The sequence below is a fragment of the Diaphorina citri genome, unplaced genomic scaffold (genome assembly GCF_000475195.1).
Source record: "Diaphorina citri unplaced genomic scaffold, Diaci psyllid genome assembly version 1.1 scaffold906, whole genome shotgun sequence".
NCBI lineage: Eukaryota > Metazoa > Arthropoda > Insecta > Hemiptera > Psyllidae > Diaphorina > Diaphorina citri.
Window position 1 is genome coordinate 14,260 of NW_007378337.1, and position 16,671 is coordinate 30,930.

Genomic DNA, 16,671 nt, shown 5'->3' on the forward strand with positions numbered 1-16,671 from the left:
TTGATGTCAACGTTTTTAAGAAAAGTTAAAATCTACGATGAAATTTGAAAGAGTGCAGTCTAGGATTTATAGTAAAGATTAAATTAAAAATCTACGATTGAAGGTAAATTCTACGTTATAAAGTAAAGGTGTAAAATCTACGATTGAAGTTAAAAGTGTAAAGTCTGCGATTTAAATTAGTAAAGGTTTAAAATCTTCGATTTAAAGTAAAGATTAAAAATCTACAATTGAAGGTAAAAGTGTGAAGTCTACGATTTAAAGTAAAAGTGTAAAATCTACGATTGAAGGTAAATGTGTGATGTAAATGAAGTAAAGGTGTTGGTAAAATCTACGATTAAAGGTACACGTATGATGTCAAAGATTTAAAATAAAGGTAAAACCTACAATCCAAGGTAAAAGTGCTAAGCCTACGATTTAAAGTAAAAATGTAAATATCTACAATCAAAACTAAAAGTGTGATGTCAACGTTTAAGAAAACGTAAAATCTACGATCAAATTTAAAAGAGTGAAGTCTACAATTTAAAGTAAACGTGTAAAATCTACGATTGAAGGTAAATGTGTAATGTCAATGAAGTAAATGTGTAAAATCTACGATTAATGGTAAAAGCGTGAGTCTACGACTTAAAGTAAAGGTATAAAATTAAAATAAAGGTAAAACCTACAATCCAAGGTAAAAGTGCTAAGCCTACGATTTAAAGTAAAAATGTAAATATATACAATCAAAACTAAAAGTGTGATGTCTACGTTTAAGAAAAGGTAAAATCTACGATCAAATTTAAAAGAGTGAAGTCTACGATTTTAAGTAAACGTGTAAAATCTACGATTGAAGGAACCATCAAAACGTGATGTCAATCAACATGGAGAAGTGAGTTGAGTAAAATAGAGCAAGAGAATTTCAGACCAACAAACAAACGCACCACTGGATTTTTTATCCAATTAACATACACCTACATATTTTAAAAGTGAGTTTTAAGAAATGAAACAATGACAAGCTTCTCTACTTGAATTTTTTTGCCCCTTTTTTTTAATTCAGCCAATGCTTGTGTCTGAATTAACCTTAGTGCAAACTTTGCCATTAAACATGTTGTGTCATGTGGGGACTAGAAGTAAGTTTATAAGTAAGTTTTGACCTTTACATGAGTCAGTACATCAAGTGCAAAGAGTTGATCAAGAGAAATAAGTGAGTTGAATTTTGTAATTCTATTTATAGCTATAGCTAAATAAATATAAAAAGCAGTCCCCTATTGACAAGTGCGCACAGCAAAAAAAAGGTGTAAAATGCACGATTGAAGATAAATTTGTTATGTCATTAAAGTAAATGTGTAAAATCTATGATTGAAGGTAAAAGCTTCAATCATAGATTTTATGTGATGTGAACGATTTAAATTAAATTTCAGAAATCTACAATTGAAGGCAAAAGTGTAAAATTCTACGATATAGGTAATGTAAAGGTGTAAAATCTACGATTGAAGGTAAAAGTGTAAAGTCTCCGATTTAAAGTAAAAGTTTAAAATCCACGATAAAGTAAAAAGGTGTTAAATACAAGATTTAATGTAAGTGCGCACATGTTTATTGTTTTAAAGTAAAACAAAGGCACCATTATATTTTAATAATTTTACTTTAATTACAAATAATTCAAGCATTTAAGAATGGAAATTTTACTCTAGCATGCTCTCAATTTGACGATATTTTCCTTCCAGAAATAGTGCGCACATGTTTATTGTTTTAAAGTAAAACAAAGGCACCATTATATTTTAATAATTTTACTTTAATTACAAATAATTCAAGCATTAAGAATGGAAATTTTACTCTAGCATGCTTTCAATTTGACGATATTTTCCTTCCAGAAAATATTTATAAGTACAAAGTCTACGTTTGTATGTAAAAGTATAAACTCTACGTTTGTAACTAAAAGTATAAATTCTACCTTTGTAAGTAAGTAAAAGTATAAATTCTACGTTTGTAGGTCAAAGTATAAATTCTATGAGGAATTAAAAGTATAAATTCTACGATTCTATCTAAAAGTCAAATTCTACGTTTGTAAATGGGTAAATTCCACTATTGAAGGTGAAAGCCTTTAATCTACGAATCAAGGTAATAGTGTAAAACGTAAACGTGATTAAATTTGAATGTGTTTGGTGTCTCATTGTATGGGTAATTTTGTAATGTGAAGTCTACGATTGAAGGTAAAAGTGTAAAGTCTATGATATATAAAATTCACCCTTTAAAGTAAAAGTGTAAAACCCACGATTGAAGGTAAAAGTGTAAAATCCACCATTGAAGGTAAATTTTGAAGTCTACGATTTTAAGTTAATGTGTAAAATCTACAATAAAGCTTTAAAGTAAAAGTGTAAAACCCACGATTGAAGGTAAAAGTGTAAAATCCACCATTGAAGGTAAATTTTGAAGTCTACGATTTTAAGTCAATGTGTAAAATCTACAATAAAGTAAAGGTGTAAAATGCACGATTGAAGGTAAAAGTGTGAAGTCTACGATTTAAAGTAAAGTATTAAAATATATGGTTGAAGGTAAATGTGTGAAGTCAATAATGTAAAGGTGTAAAATCTACGACTGAAGGTAAATGTGTTAAGTCTACGACACAAAGTAAAGGTTTAGATCTACGATTAAAGGAGTAAAGGTTTAGAATCTACGATCGAGGGTAAATGTGTGATGTCAATAAAGTTGAAAATCTACGATAAAAGGTAAAGTGTGAAGTCTACGATATAAAGTTGAAAATCTACGATTGAATGTAACGATTTAAAGTAAATGTGTGAAGTCTACGATTTAAATGTGTAAAATCTACAATTGAGAGTAAAAGTGTGATGTCAAAGATTTAAAATAAAGGTAACATCTACGATCAAAGGTAAAAGTGTGAAGTCTACGATTTAATGTAAAGGTGTAAAAACTACAATTGACAGTAAAAGTGTGATGTCAAAGATTTAAATACAGGTAAAACCTACGATCCGATTTAAAGTAAATGTGTGAAGTCTACGATTTAAATGTGTAAAATCTACAATTGAGAGTAAAAGTGTGATGTCAAAGATTTAAAATACAGGTAAAACCTACGATGAAAGGTAAAAGTGTGAAGTCTACGATTTGAAGTAAAAGTGTAAAATCTACGATTGAGAGTAAAAGTGTGATGTCAAAGATTTAAAATAAAGGTAAAATCTACGATCCAAGGTTAAAGTGTGAAGTCTACGATTTACAGTAAAAATGTGAAATCTACGAATCAAGGCGAAAGTGTAAAGTCTACGATTTTAAATAAAGGTAAATCTACGATTGAAGGTAAATGTGTAATATCAATAAAGTAAAGCTGTAAATCCTACGATTGAAGCTAAAAGTATCAAGTCAACGATTTAAAATAAATGTATATCTACGATCGAAGGTAAAAGTATCAAGTCAACGATTTTAAATGAAGGTAAATATCAATTACAGTAAAAATGTGAAATCTACGAATCAAGGCGAAAGTGTAAAGTCTACGATTTTAAATAAAGGTAAATCTACGATTGAAGGTAAAAGTATCAAGTCAACGATTTAAAATAAATGTATATCTACGATCGAAGGTAAAAGTATCAAGTCAACGATTTTAAATGAAGGTAAATATAAGATTGAAGGTAAAAGTGTGAAGCAGTGGTGCAATATTAAACTGTTGAGATAATGGGACTACATGTCCTAATTCGACAGTCTAAATAAAGCACTAATACTAATACTAAAAAATATAAGATTAAAGTTAAAAGCGTGAAGTCAACGATTTAAAATAAAGGTAAATCTAGGATTAAAGGTAAATGTGTGAAGTCAACGATTTAAAGTAAAATAAATGTGTAAAATCTACGATCAAATTTAAAAGAATGCAGTCTACGATTTATTGTAAAGATTAAAAATCTACGATTGAAGGTAAAAGTGTAAAATTCTACGATATAAAGTAAAGGTGTAAAATCTACGATTGAAGGTAAATGTGTAATGTCAATAAAGGAAAAGTGTAAAATCTACGATTAAAGGTAAAAGTTCAAAGTCTTGTGTAATGTCAATAAAGGAAAAGTGTAAAATCTACGATTAAAGGTAAAAGTTCAAAGTCTTCGATTTAATGTAAAGATTCACACTCTAATAAATATAAATAAATAATATAAAAAAATAATAAAAATGTAAAGATAAAGTGTAAAAGTGTGCAGTCCGTGATTTAAAGTAAAAGTGTAAAATCTACGATTGAAGGTAAATGTGTGGATGTCAATAAAGTAAAGGTGTAGGTAAAATCTACGATTGAAGGTTAAAGTATTAATTCAAAAATTTAAATTAAGGAAAAAATCTACGATCAAAGGTAAAAGTGCCAAGTCTAAGATTCATAGTAAATTTGTAAAATCTACGATTGAAGGTAAATGTGTAATGTCAATAAAGGAATGTGTAAAATCTACCATTAAAGGTAAAAGTTTAAATTCTTTGATTTAAAGATTAAGTGTAAAAGTGTGAAGTCTGTGATTTAAAGTAAAAGTGTAAAATCTACGATTGAAGGTAAATGTGTGGATGTCAATAAAGTAAAGGTGTAGGTAAAATCTACGATTGAAGGTTAAAGTATTAATTCAAAAATTTAAATTAAGGAAAAAATCTACGATCAAAGGTAAAAGTGCCAAGTCTAAGATTCATAGTAAATTTGTAAAATCTACGATTGAAGGTAAATGTGTAATGTCAATAAAGGAATGTGTAAAATCTACCATTAAAGGTAAAAGTTTAAATTCTTTGATTAAAAGATTAAGTAGTGTAAAAGTGTGAAGTCTGCAGATGTAAAATCTACGATCGAAGGCCAACATGTGAAGTATACGATTTAAAATAAATGTGTAAAATCTACGATTGGAGGTAAATGTGTGGTGTGAATTAAGTAAAGGTGTAAAATCTACGATCAAAGGTAAAAGTGTGAAGTCTACGATTTAATGTAAAAGTGTAAAATCTACGATTGAAGGTAAAAGTGTAATGTCAACGTTTTTAAGAAAAGGTAAAATGTACTATCAAATTTAAAAGAGTGATTGAAGGTAAAGTGTAAAATTCTACGCTATAAAACAAAGACGTAAAATCTACGAATAAAGGGGAAAGTGTAAAGTCTACGATATAAAATAAAGGTAAATCTACGATTGAAGCTAAAAGTATCAAGTCAACGATTTAAAATAAAGGTAAATCTAGGATTAAAGGTAAAAGTGTGAAGTCAACGATTTAAAGTAACTGTGTAAAATAAACGATTGAAGGTAAATGTGTGATGTCAAGAGGTGTAAAATCTACGATTGAACGTAAAAGTGTGAAGCCTACGATTTAAAGTAAATGTGTAAAATCTACGATCAAAGGTAAAAGTGTGAAGTCTACGATTTAAAGCAAAGATTTAAAATCTACGATCAAAGGTAAAAGTTTGAAGTCTACGATTTAAAGCAAATGTGTAAAATCTACGATTGAAGGTAAATGTGTAATGTCAATAAAGTAAAGGTGTAAATCCTACGATTGAAGGTAAAAGTATGATGTCAAATATTTAAAATAAAGGTGTAATCTACGATCAAACGTAAAAGCGCGAAGTCTACGATTCAAAGTAAATGTGTAAAACCTACGATTGAAGATAAAATTATGATGTCAAAGATTTAAAATAAAGGTAAAATATACGCTCAAAGGTAAAAGTTTAAAGTCTACGATTTACAGTAAAGATGTAAAACCTACTACAAAGGTAAAAGTGTGAAGTCTACGATTTAAATTAAATGTGTAAAATCTACGATTGAAGGTAAATGTGTAATGTCAATAGAGTAAAGGTGTAAATCTTACGATTGAAGGTAAAAGTATCAAGTAGTCCTGTTGATAATGTATCTTTTGTAGAAAGAGCATATTTTGTTACCCATCATGGTTTGCGTACCTTGTCCTATCTGAAAATGTGTTCTATTTAATATTGTTCTATTTTTTTCACCTAGTTTTTTCATCTGCGTTCCCTTGGTGTTTTCCCTCATGACAAAAGATATTTATAACCGCAAACATTAATTCTCCAGGCATGGCTTCAATTCTGTTAATCTAACTATGATCGGACTGGTAATCTTAACTTGTAGATAAATAAAACACCTATTCTATGATATTTCTTTTATTTCCCAGCCAATTAGTGTCTTAAATTTGAAAATTTGTAATACCTATGCTACCAATTGATCGTAATTGTGTGTGTTATTTGGTATTTAGGTAAATGTACATTGAACGATTTAAAATAAAGGTAAATCTAGGATTAAAGGTAAAAGTGTGAAGTCAACGATTTAAAGAAACTTAAAAGTTACGATTGAAGGTGAAAGTGTGAAGTCAACGATTTCAAAGGAGTAAAGGTTTAAAATCATGTACATTGATGTACATTTATTCGTGTTAAAATTTAAAGCCATACCTACATATTTTTATTTTACTGGTTTTTAAAATAAAACGTGTGAAGGTACAGGTTTTACATTAGGTATCGTGAATGTCCGTCGAGCGCTGTAGTAGCCTCTTTTCCCTCCTCTCATTTTTCTTCTATATCAGCTGACATTACTCAGAAGGTATAAAATCTATGATTGAAGGCAAAAGTGTGAAGTCTACGCTACGATTGAAAGTAAAAGTGTAAAATCCACGATATAAAGTAAAAGTGTATCTCTACGATTTAAAGTAAATGTGTTAAATCTACGGCAAAAAAAAGGTGTAAAATGCACGATTGAAGATAAATTTGTTATGTCATTAAAGTAAATGTGTAAAATCTATGATTGAAGGTAAAAGACAAAATAGTAATAGAAAATCTAAAATTAAAAATAAAAAGAGTTTTACTTATTTCTAGCAACCAGATAACAATCATCTGGGTAACGGGGGTTTGTGAGGACATCAGGCACATTCTAGGCCACTAAATCGGAATCGGAACACGTCAGGAATTCATCTTGCCGACCATCATTACACCTCCAATTTCCTAATATCCACTTGGTTCTACTTCTTCATCGTACCTCTCTCTTTCTCTCTCTCTCTCACACACACACACACACTCACTCACTCACAATTTCTCTTTATCTCTCACTCTCTCAAACTTCACCTCAAACGTCTTTAGTGGCAACCTCTTTGGTGGCTATCACTATTAATATCTTTTTATATATAACTTTTCCACCCTTCTCAATGTTAAACCTATATAGTCCAAAGTCCAAAGTCTCCTTAAAAAAAATAAAAAAAATTGGTCAATCCACGTCTTTAGTGGCAACCTCTTTGGTGGCTATCACTATTAATATCTTTTTATATATAACTTTTCCACCCTTCTCAATGTTAAACCTATGTAGTCCAAAGTCTCCTTAAAAATAATAAAAAAAAAATTGGTCAATCCAAGGTAAAGCTCTTCAAAGTTTCGTTAAAGGTAAATCTACGAACGAATATGAGAATACATAAAAGGTAAAACTACATTTATCAATATCCGCAAGTGAAATTAGAGGTTTAGCACTGCTCAAAATAGGGTGTGATAAATCTGCGAAGGTACAAATAGGTACAAAATCTCGGATTAAAAATCAAGTAAGGTGTATGTTCATAAGTAAGGTAAAACTACATTTATCAATATCCGCAAGTGAAATTAGAGGTTTAGCACTGCTCAAAATAGGGTGTGATAAATCTGCGAAGGTAAAATAGGTACAAAATCTCGGATTAAAAATCAAGTAAGGTGTATGTTCATAATCTCTCCCTTCCTTCCATTCTCTCTCTCTCCCTCCCTCTCCTTCCATCCCTCCCCTAGTTTGTAAAAAGTACTAATAGAAAATTTAAGGTAAAACTGAGTGCCCTGTTGATGTGTATCTTCAAAATAATAAGTACAAACGGTATAATGTCTGCTTGAAAGTGAAAGTCCAAAGTCTACTTAAAGTTAAAAGTTAGTGAGTTATGGTCAAATGTATGTGAAAGAGATTGATGTCTAATAGTAAAGATAAATCTACGATTAAGTGTAAAAGTGTAAAGTCTACGGTTTAAAGTAGAGGTGTAAAATCTACGAATGAAGGCAAAAGTGTAAAGTCTACGATTTAAATTAAAGTTAAAAGTTAGTGAGTTATGGTCAAATGTATGTGAAAGAGATTGATGTCTAATAGTAAAGATAAATCTACGATTAAGTGTAAAGTCTACGGTTTAAAGTAGAGGTGTAAAATCTACGAATGAAGGCAAAAGTGTAAAGTCTAAGATTTAAAATAAAGGTAAATCTACGATCGAAGGTAAAAGTATCAAGTCAACGATTTAAAATGAAGGTAAATATAAGATTAAAGGTAAAAGTGTGAAGTCTACGTAAGGTAAAGCTTTGTAGCTAAAATCAACGATTAATGGTAAAAGTGTGAAGTCAACGATTTAAAGTAAATGTGTGAAGTTTACGATTTAAAGTAAATGTGTAAAATCTACGTTTAAAGGTAAAAATATGAAGTCAATGATTAAAGTAATTGTGTAAAATCTACGATTGAAGGTAAAAGTATGATGTCAAAGATTTAAAATAAAGGTAAAATCTACGATCAAAGGTATTCCAGAAATATGCTTACATAGGAATGACAAATGAGATTATTATCAAACTAAATTAAATTGAAAAGGAAATTTGAACTGATCTCAAGAAAAACCCCTAAATCTAATTGGCATTACAAAAATATTTTAAAAGGATATATTTTTTATATTCCTGTTATTATGATAATAACTTTCAAGGTTTCAAGTTGAAAGTTGGGTATGACAAAGAACAAAGAGTTACAATACATAATGAACAGTAATTTCATGACAAGAGATTCCACATAATATATCAAATAAGCACATACATAATACCAATTTGAAATTTAAAACTTTCGTTCGAAAAAGTTGACATCATGGATGGTTTATATAAACCGATGATAATTGTTTTACTGATACTTTTCAGAAGAAGAAAAAGTCTAATAGCAATTTATAGAATTTGAGAAAAATTGTTGCTGCACCCCACCTTCTTCTAAGTCACTATACCTAATTATTATTATTTTATGTACAGGTACAGGGTATATCTTTCGTTCGAAAAAGTTGACATCATGGATGGTTTATATAAACCGATGATAATTGTTTTACTGATACTTTTCAGAAGAAGAAAAAGTCCAATAGCAATTTATAGAATTTGAGAAAAATTGTTGCTGCACCCCACCTTCTTCTAAGTCACTAGACCTAATTATTATTATTTTATGTACAGGTACAGGGTATATTGTGTGGGTAAAAACAACATGTGTTATTCTTCTTCTGGTTGCATGGACTTTTCGTTGGTTTGAATGACTTTGTTTGTTAACATCTAAATCTAACAGTTTACACATATTATGTACCTGTTTTTATCAGGGTTTGAGCTGCGTTGGTTTGAATGACTTTGTTTGTTAACATCTAAATCTAACAGTTTACACATATTATGTACCTGTTTTTATCAGGGTTTGAGCTGATCGTAGTCCCTATTAGTCAGAAAAAGTTCATCAGTTTCTTTTGTTTTAACAATTCTTTTTATTTGTTACAGACCATTCAAGACATAATGCAAAATTAAACCATTTATTTTTTGGTTACAGAAATACAAACTAAAAAGCCAAGAGTAATTTTTTCTATATTGTTGTAGGTCGAATACACTTAAAAAAATATTCTCTGAGATGCAGTGGTGATAAAGGTCCTATTCCTATTGTAGTGTAGGCTGGGTATTTCTGTCTGCTTACTTTGTCTCTTGGGTTCTTAATTTGTTGGACTTTTGTATTGCTTGTTTTTCTTCCGATGTGTTTTGCTGTTGTAATTTCACTCTATTTTTCAACCTTTTCGAGTGCTACTGGATTTGATTAGATTGTACAATAATAGGTATATCTGGCAATGGGGCTTTTATAATATCTTGTACTCATTTCATGCAATTTATTCACACTTACTAACATTTGTTGACTCTGATATACACCTATCCGTTTTTAGTGAGATTTCATAGCTTAAATCAATAGTTCTTCCTGGTCAGATTTCACACACTTCTTTTGTTCTATTTTCTAGGATTTTTGTTTATTGCTTGTTTTGTAGCAAATCTTAACGAGATTTTGTTGTATTTTAGAAATGATGATATATGTCCAACATGAAGGAATAGTCTCTTTTTTTTTTTTTTTTTTGTTATTTTTATTTTTAGTAGGTAGGTATTATTACTAATGAATGTTTTCTGTTTCTTTAGATGGAAACAAATGTATTTTTTTCTTCTTTTTCATTTTCGTCCTTTGTTCTATTCCAATTAATTATTTGTCCAATTTGGTTATTATAATATTTTTTCTTTACCATTCCCTAAGATTTCATTTATGTACATCTACTTAATTAGTATGGCATGATCTACTCGCGTCACCAACATATTTTTGACGTCGAAAATACTCAAGGTGCTTTTTTGACGATTAACATGGGTTAGCTATTGTGTGCTGTAGCATAGACTGTTGTATATATATAGTCACTATTGCAATAAATTCTGTACTTTTCCTCACTTATTGACCTGCATGACTCAATTCACTGTGTCTTGGCTCAGTTGTCAATTTTTTACTGGTTTTAGAAAAATAAATATTCATTTTGTGTATTGGTTCTTAGGCGCTTACTAATAATATTTTATCTGTGAATTTTAAGGTGCTATATTGAGGATTTTAAACATTACGTCTACGGAAAAAAAATGGCGTCAAGCACGATAAATTTGTGAAATAGTTGCTTATGTTACCTTTGTTCTTTTTGATGTGCATCATGTTGATTTAATTTTTTAACAAGGCTCTAAACAAAAAAGACGGATGGAAATCTTTCATTATTTTTACCGAGCATTATGATGTACGGTGGTGCGGTGATATAAATTCATTAACTTTTTTTATTTCCTATTTTAAGGTAGATGAGCCTCGTTTATGTTTGAACACCTCGAGACGAAACTAATGACTCTAATGAGCTTCTAACGTCACAAATGTACATTCGACCATGCAAGCGTCTGGTGAAGTCTCTGGTTATTTGATCTTGATCTTCTTTGTCCTGTTGATGAAAATTTCCTGTGGTAAAGTATATCCCTCCAATAGTGGAATGAAAAATACGTTTGTAAAAATGATAATAATCTAAATATCAATGTAGTATCGAATTTTGCATTGAAATCGAAAATATGTTTGATATAAAGAACAATAAATTGGTGTAAATAGCGCTGAAGGCTATGAGTAACTACCAAATCTATTTGAACATTTGCTACATAAAATGATGTCTACATCTACAATTGGGGGGAAGGGGGTAATCATCATTTGTTTGTACACATAGTTTTCAGATATTGCCTTGAAACTTCCTGAATGTCCTGCTGTATGGTTTGCTGTCTCATGTCCCCTATTCAATCCTTAGAATGACCCAGAAATTCCTTGGCTCTAGTCCAATGGTTGTGGCAATTGTCCTTTGTCCGTAAGCTTTTAATATCATTTTCAACATTTTTGAAGTTTAAAGTTGAAAATTTCCTGTGGTAAAGTATATCCCTCCAATAGTGGAATGAAAAATACGTTTGTAAAAATGATAATAATCTAAATATCAATGTACTTAATTGAAAGTAAATTTCTTTGAAGTTAAATGCATACCTATTGCTGAACCAAGTACATTGTACATAACATTGGGGAGGGGAGGGTAACCATAATTTGTTTGTTTTGTTGTAAATAGTTTCCAGATGTCTTCCTGTATATCCTGGTCGTATATATTTTAACTAAACAACCAGCGAGCGCATAAATTCTTAGTGGATCTGGAACAAAAACTTGAAGTGTTGAGGCTACAGTGGACAGGAACTTGGCTTCAGTACATTGAGAGGTGTGAGCACACAGGAAGGTATAAATAGTGCGCATTGGAGGAGATTGTTTGTGCTTTACAGTTTCAGAAAACTTGGAATATTTAGGAAGTTGAGCCGACGTGAAGCGTGTGATGCGGTACTTCTTGGTTCACACGATCAATAGAAAGTTCAGTGGAATGCTAGTATTGTTCCAGCTTTGTCTGAATGATGTGGGTTAGTTTGGATTTCGTAAGTTCATTTCATTTTTTTGTTCAACAATTTTTCATATGTAAAAAATGCATTAGATAATATAATTTGAAAGTTCAGTGACTACAGGTGGTGAAACACCCATATAAAAACGCTTTTTAGCAAACAAAATTACATAACCATTTTTAAATGCAAATAACAAAGCCCATTCCAAATAATCTAGAGTGGGCTCTATGGTCAAAATCGGATAACCTTGAATAAACAGCATAATCTATTTTAAAAGGTAGGATGTAGGGACCATAACCAAATGTTAGATTTCTTTCAGAATTTTCGCATTTGACACAAGGCAAAAGCGGGTGCACATTCAACACGTATGGACTGTTGGATGAAAATTCCCTTAATAACTGTAAGTAATTGATATTTCTATTAGGGGTCATCGAATTGCGATGGAATTTCGTCGTAACAAAAAGTATTAGTTGATTTGAAGACCATTATAGGTCGGAAATTCGTATTGCTCCGTGAGATTACCGATTGGTAAATTTTCACACGAAAAGGAGCTTTGTCTCTATGTTTGTGGGTATTGGGGGAGAGAGATTTTGCCTTTTGTTGGATTTCAGGTTAGTTTGTGAACGTTTCATGAACTCCTGTGGGTCAAGGCTTGAAACATCACTCAGTCAGTGTAACCTGTAACACGTTGATCCAATAGCTCCGGGAAATCATTTCATCACCCACTGTTGGGTCAGTTCCATCCGCCAATCATTCCTCTGGGAGTAGTGTAGTCAGTATGCTTTAGGAGGACGTGCTGACCTCTATATGTGGAAGTTTGTATTTCGTGATATTACAGGTATCTTTATTGTTTTGATTGACTTGAAAACTGGAAATTGAGAAAGGAAAAATGTTTTAAAGACCAAGTGGCTTCTATTGGACCATTTGTCAAAAAGTGAAACCAATGAGAATCGATTTTATTACCACAGAAGCAATGAAGTTTTATGAAAAAATAACCTCCGTAAACAAAAAGGACGGAGGTTGAATGTAGGTAGGACAAAACACGTTTTTTTTTCTCCTTCAGTTTCAGACTGGATTAGATTGTGAAACCTTCAACATCAAAAGATTCTTGCGTAGAGATTCCTGTTCACTTGACTGGACAATCAACGACATGGGAATGGTATTTTGAACCAACACCCACGTCAACAGCACTTTCTAGATTGGGAAATCTCCATTTAGCCGCCAGTCATTTCTATTGGAGTAGTATGAATTGTACGCTTTGGATTAGAAGGACGTGTGGCTCTCGGGATCATGAATTTGTACCTCGAAGTAGAACAGGTATCCTATTGATTATTTTGACTAGAAAATGAGATCAAAGACAAATTGGATTCCATTGGACCATTTGTCTAAGAACTAATTATTTTGTTCTCTACCATTCAGTGTCCAGAAAGATTTGTCTATGGCCTGTGACCTAGACTGTCATTAAAACTCGTGGGATAATAGATATTCTCCAAAGAACTTAAATGGGGTGTAGGGTATGTGGCAAACGGTGTGCTTTAGACTTTCAGATCACAAATAGCTACACCCTAGAAGTGGATCCGCAATCTGGGCTTGACCTTCCTTTGTCTCGTCAAGCCCAATGTGTCATTCCTGACCTTTCAAAGTAAACACGGGGCAGTCATTTTGTGTTCATATTTCTTCTGTTCGAACGGTTATCGTACCCCTCCTTCTACATCAACAGTGTACTTCCCCATTCAGCCCTAGGAGGTATTTCATCTTCTGAACCATCCAACCATTCCATAGTTTTGGGTTACCTTTTGGAGGTAAGGCAAGAAAATTTCCTTTTCCTAAATTGCAGCTCAAGAATAACACCAAGTTAAGCTGTTCGTGCTTTATTATATCAAGCACAGAAATATCACAAACGATCTCTTTCCGTCGAAAGATATTCTGTAATCTACACCTCAGACAATCTGAACAAAAATTCCAGCATGACACCTGGAGAATTGCTGGTTATCCAATGAAGATATTTAGGTAGGGCCCAACAATCCATTTCCCAAGATTTCAGATCAAGATCAGATGAAACCAGGGCTCATTTCACTTCACCATCAATTCAAAGCCTTCAATACCCAGTATGCTTAGCAATCACCCTACAACTTCATCACAACTCAATCACACTGGACCAACAACTACCTCTTGGGGTAAAATCCCCTCGGGCCATATAAAAAGTCCCTACACAGCACCACCTGTATCATACATGGCTGCGAATCCTCCTAATCATCGTCCTCTGCACATGTCGGTTGTCTGTAGTAAGGCCGAAAACACTCAATTGCGGCCAATAGGGCCTTATTTAGGGGAGGGGGAGGGCCCCCCCTTCCCCCTCGAGCTTCATTTTTCTCCTTTACTGCCGGCCAGACTCAGAAAATTTGGAGCATCCACAAGGTAGCAGAAAAGCCTGATTAGTTGCTCCCTGACTGACTTTGGGGGACAATTTTCCTCAGCAAAATCTGCGGCCAACGTGGACACCCGAATATCAGGAAAGAGAGGTAGGACAAAATTCTTCATTTTTAAGATTTCAGATCAAGAAGCGTAGAAATACCTCTCGTCTTCGTCTACTCAGAGTCCCAGAGCCCTCATCATCCATTACAATGGACTGAAATCTACTCCTTCTACACTAGTCTCGAATTGGCGCTAACCTCCAACCAATCTTGTGACACTCTGATACTCACAGCGGAGTGGTGCTGTTATTCACATTCACCCATTCCTGTGCTTCCTAGACAATCCTTCATCCTCACGAACTACAAAACACTCTGAGATATCCCCACTCTAAACTCAAGCTGACAGAAATAACTTCTCTGCCGCTTTTACAAAGTGCCGTCACCATGGAAAGCAAGTAGTCTCGTGTGATAAGTGGGGTAGCTTACAGCATGTGAGTTAACAAAGAATACCTCAAGTGAAATCTAAAACTCTTTTCTCTCCTAGTCGTTCTTTTGCGTGTCCTCTCGTTCTTCCTTTACCTTTTCTTCTCCTCCTCCGCCTCGTCCTCCTCCTCCCACGTTTTATATCCTTTTCTCATCTCTTTTTTTTCCTTTTATCCATCTTCTTCTTCTTCTTCTTTTTCTTCTTCTTCTCCTTCTTCTTCATCATCTGCTTCTTCGTCGTCGTCTTCTTCTCCATCATCTTCTTCTTCTCCCTTTTCCAGCCTACTTTTATTGTCTTCTTCTTCTTCTTCTTCTCTACCTCCTAGTTTATTCTTTCTTCCCTTCATCTTTACCTCTTCCTCTTTCTGACTACATTCTTCTTTCTGCTCCTCCTCTTCCATATCCTCTTTCTGCCTTTTCTTCTTTCCACTTTCTCTCTCTCTTTTCTTCTTCTCCTTCTCCTTCTTCTTCTCTCTTCTTCTTTGTATTATTTTTCCTGTGCCACGCGCTTTCCCTCAACAATATCAGAGGCATTTTATTTTTTCATTGCTTTTCATTATTTATTCCCAAAGAGAACACTTTGTTTTTGAGAGGAATGAAGTCTGCCTCTCAGGCTCATGTAAATGTGATTTCTAGTTAAAAAGACGCTTGTTGTGGATCAGTACATACCCTTAACATAACTTTGCATCTGGCTTGTACTTAAATCGCTCAAATACACTTCTGAATGTTTTTTCACCCTATGGTTTAATAATTTAAAAAAGGAAAATCATTTAAATTATAAAATATCATGTTTTGTTATATTTTCTTTCCAAAAATCTCATCAGTTGAGCATGTTTTTTAAAATATTCCTAAGATGGTTAGAAATGAATGAGCAGTTTTTAGCTTTTGTTAAACTGTCTAATTTAATCTTTGGTGTTTCATTCCCTTATTATTTCTTTAGTTATGTGATAACTTTATAATTCGTACAGGTGGAATTATTTTATGTTTGCTAGTCTAACATTTTGTACCTATCCATTCAATTATTTTGTTTCACTTCTGTTTTTAATCCCTTAATCATCATCTTTAAATTAATCAGCAAACTTTTTCTTCTACCACTTTCAATTTTACCTTTTCTTTGTAAAAAGTTCAATTTCGGTTTCGGTTTTTAATGAGTCATTTATTTTTATGTTGACGTTTTTAAGTGTGTTCTAAATAAATCGCTTATCAGCTAAACTTGCTTATAGTAAAGTACATTTATAAAATGGTGTATGTAGAATGTATACAATTATTATTGCAGAGTGTTTTTAATTTATATATGAAACATTTGTCCTCCTAATATTTGGGGTTTTCATTTTTAATTATTTTATTTTTCTGAACTACATACATATTCAATCCTGTCTTATGTCGACGTCGTAGTTACTTGTATTTTTCGTTTTATTGGGTTGATTTTTATTGATGCCTTATCTGATAATAATGTTAGTCGGTCCCCTTTTTTCTTTTGTTCATTTCCTCTTCTTACTTCATACTTTCGATTCGTGAATGGCTAATAGACAGTATAAAGTGTTCATAGCTTTTTCTTTCAATAATCGGGTGGTCACTTTAAATCTTTCACTATGTATGAGGTAGATCAGCTCCGTGAAGACACGCATGTTCCCTGACTCCAAGGCTTTGTGTATCTTCTCTGGATATGCTCTATCTCTTACTTGTGATTGTTAGAGTCCTCACGAAGGGCTATTGGTTACTTTCCAAAAGGAGGTGAGGGCATAGCAATCTGTTTCTTGAGATTTCAGACAAAGTGCAATTGAGGTATTGTTCCAATCTGCTTACTACCAAAGCCCGAGTCAGGCAGTT

The 16,671-nt window shown here is 32.4% G+C and overlaps 2 long non-coding RNA genes across 2 annotated transcripts; both read left to right on the forward strand.

Annotated features, from left to right (window-relative positions):
- Nucleotides 1-5: 5 nt before the first annotated feature.
- On the forward strand, nt 6-6,656 carry LOC113468959. The gene is made up of 2 exons (XR_003392527.1): nt 6-632; nt 6,531-6,656. It is a non-coding gene; the product is annotated as an uncharacterized LOC113468959 (long non-coding RNA).
- On the forward strand, nt 3,637-4,626 carry LOC108252846. Its single transcript, XR_001809608.2, has 2 exons — nt 3,637-3,998; nt 4,060-4,626. It is a non-coding gene; the product is annotated as an uncharacterized LOC108252846 (long non-coding RNA).
- Nucleotides 6,657-16,671: the final 10,015 nt, after the last annotated feature.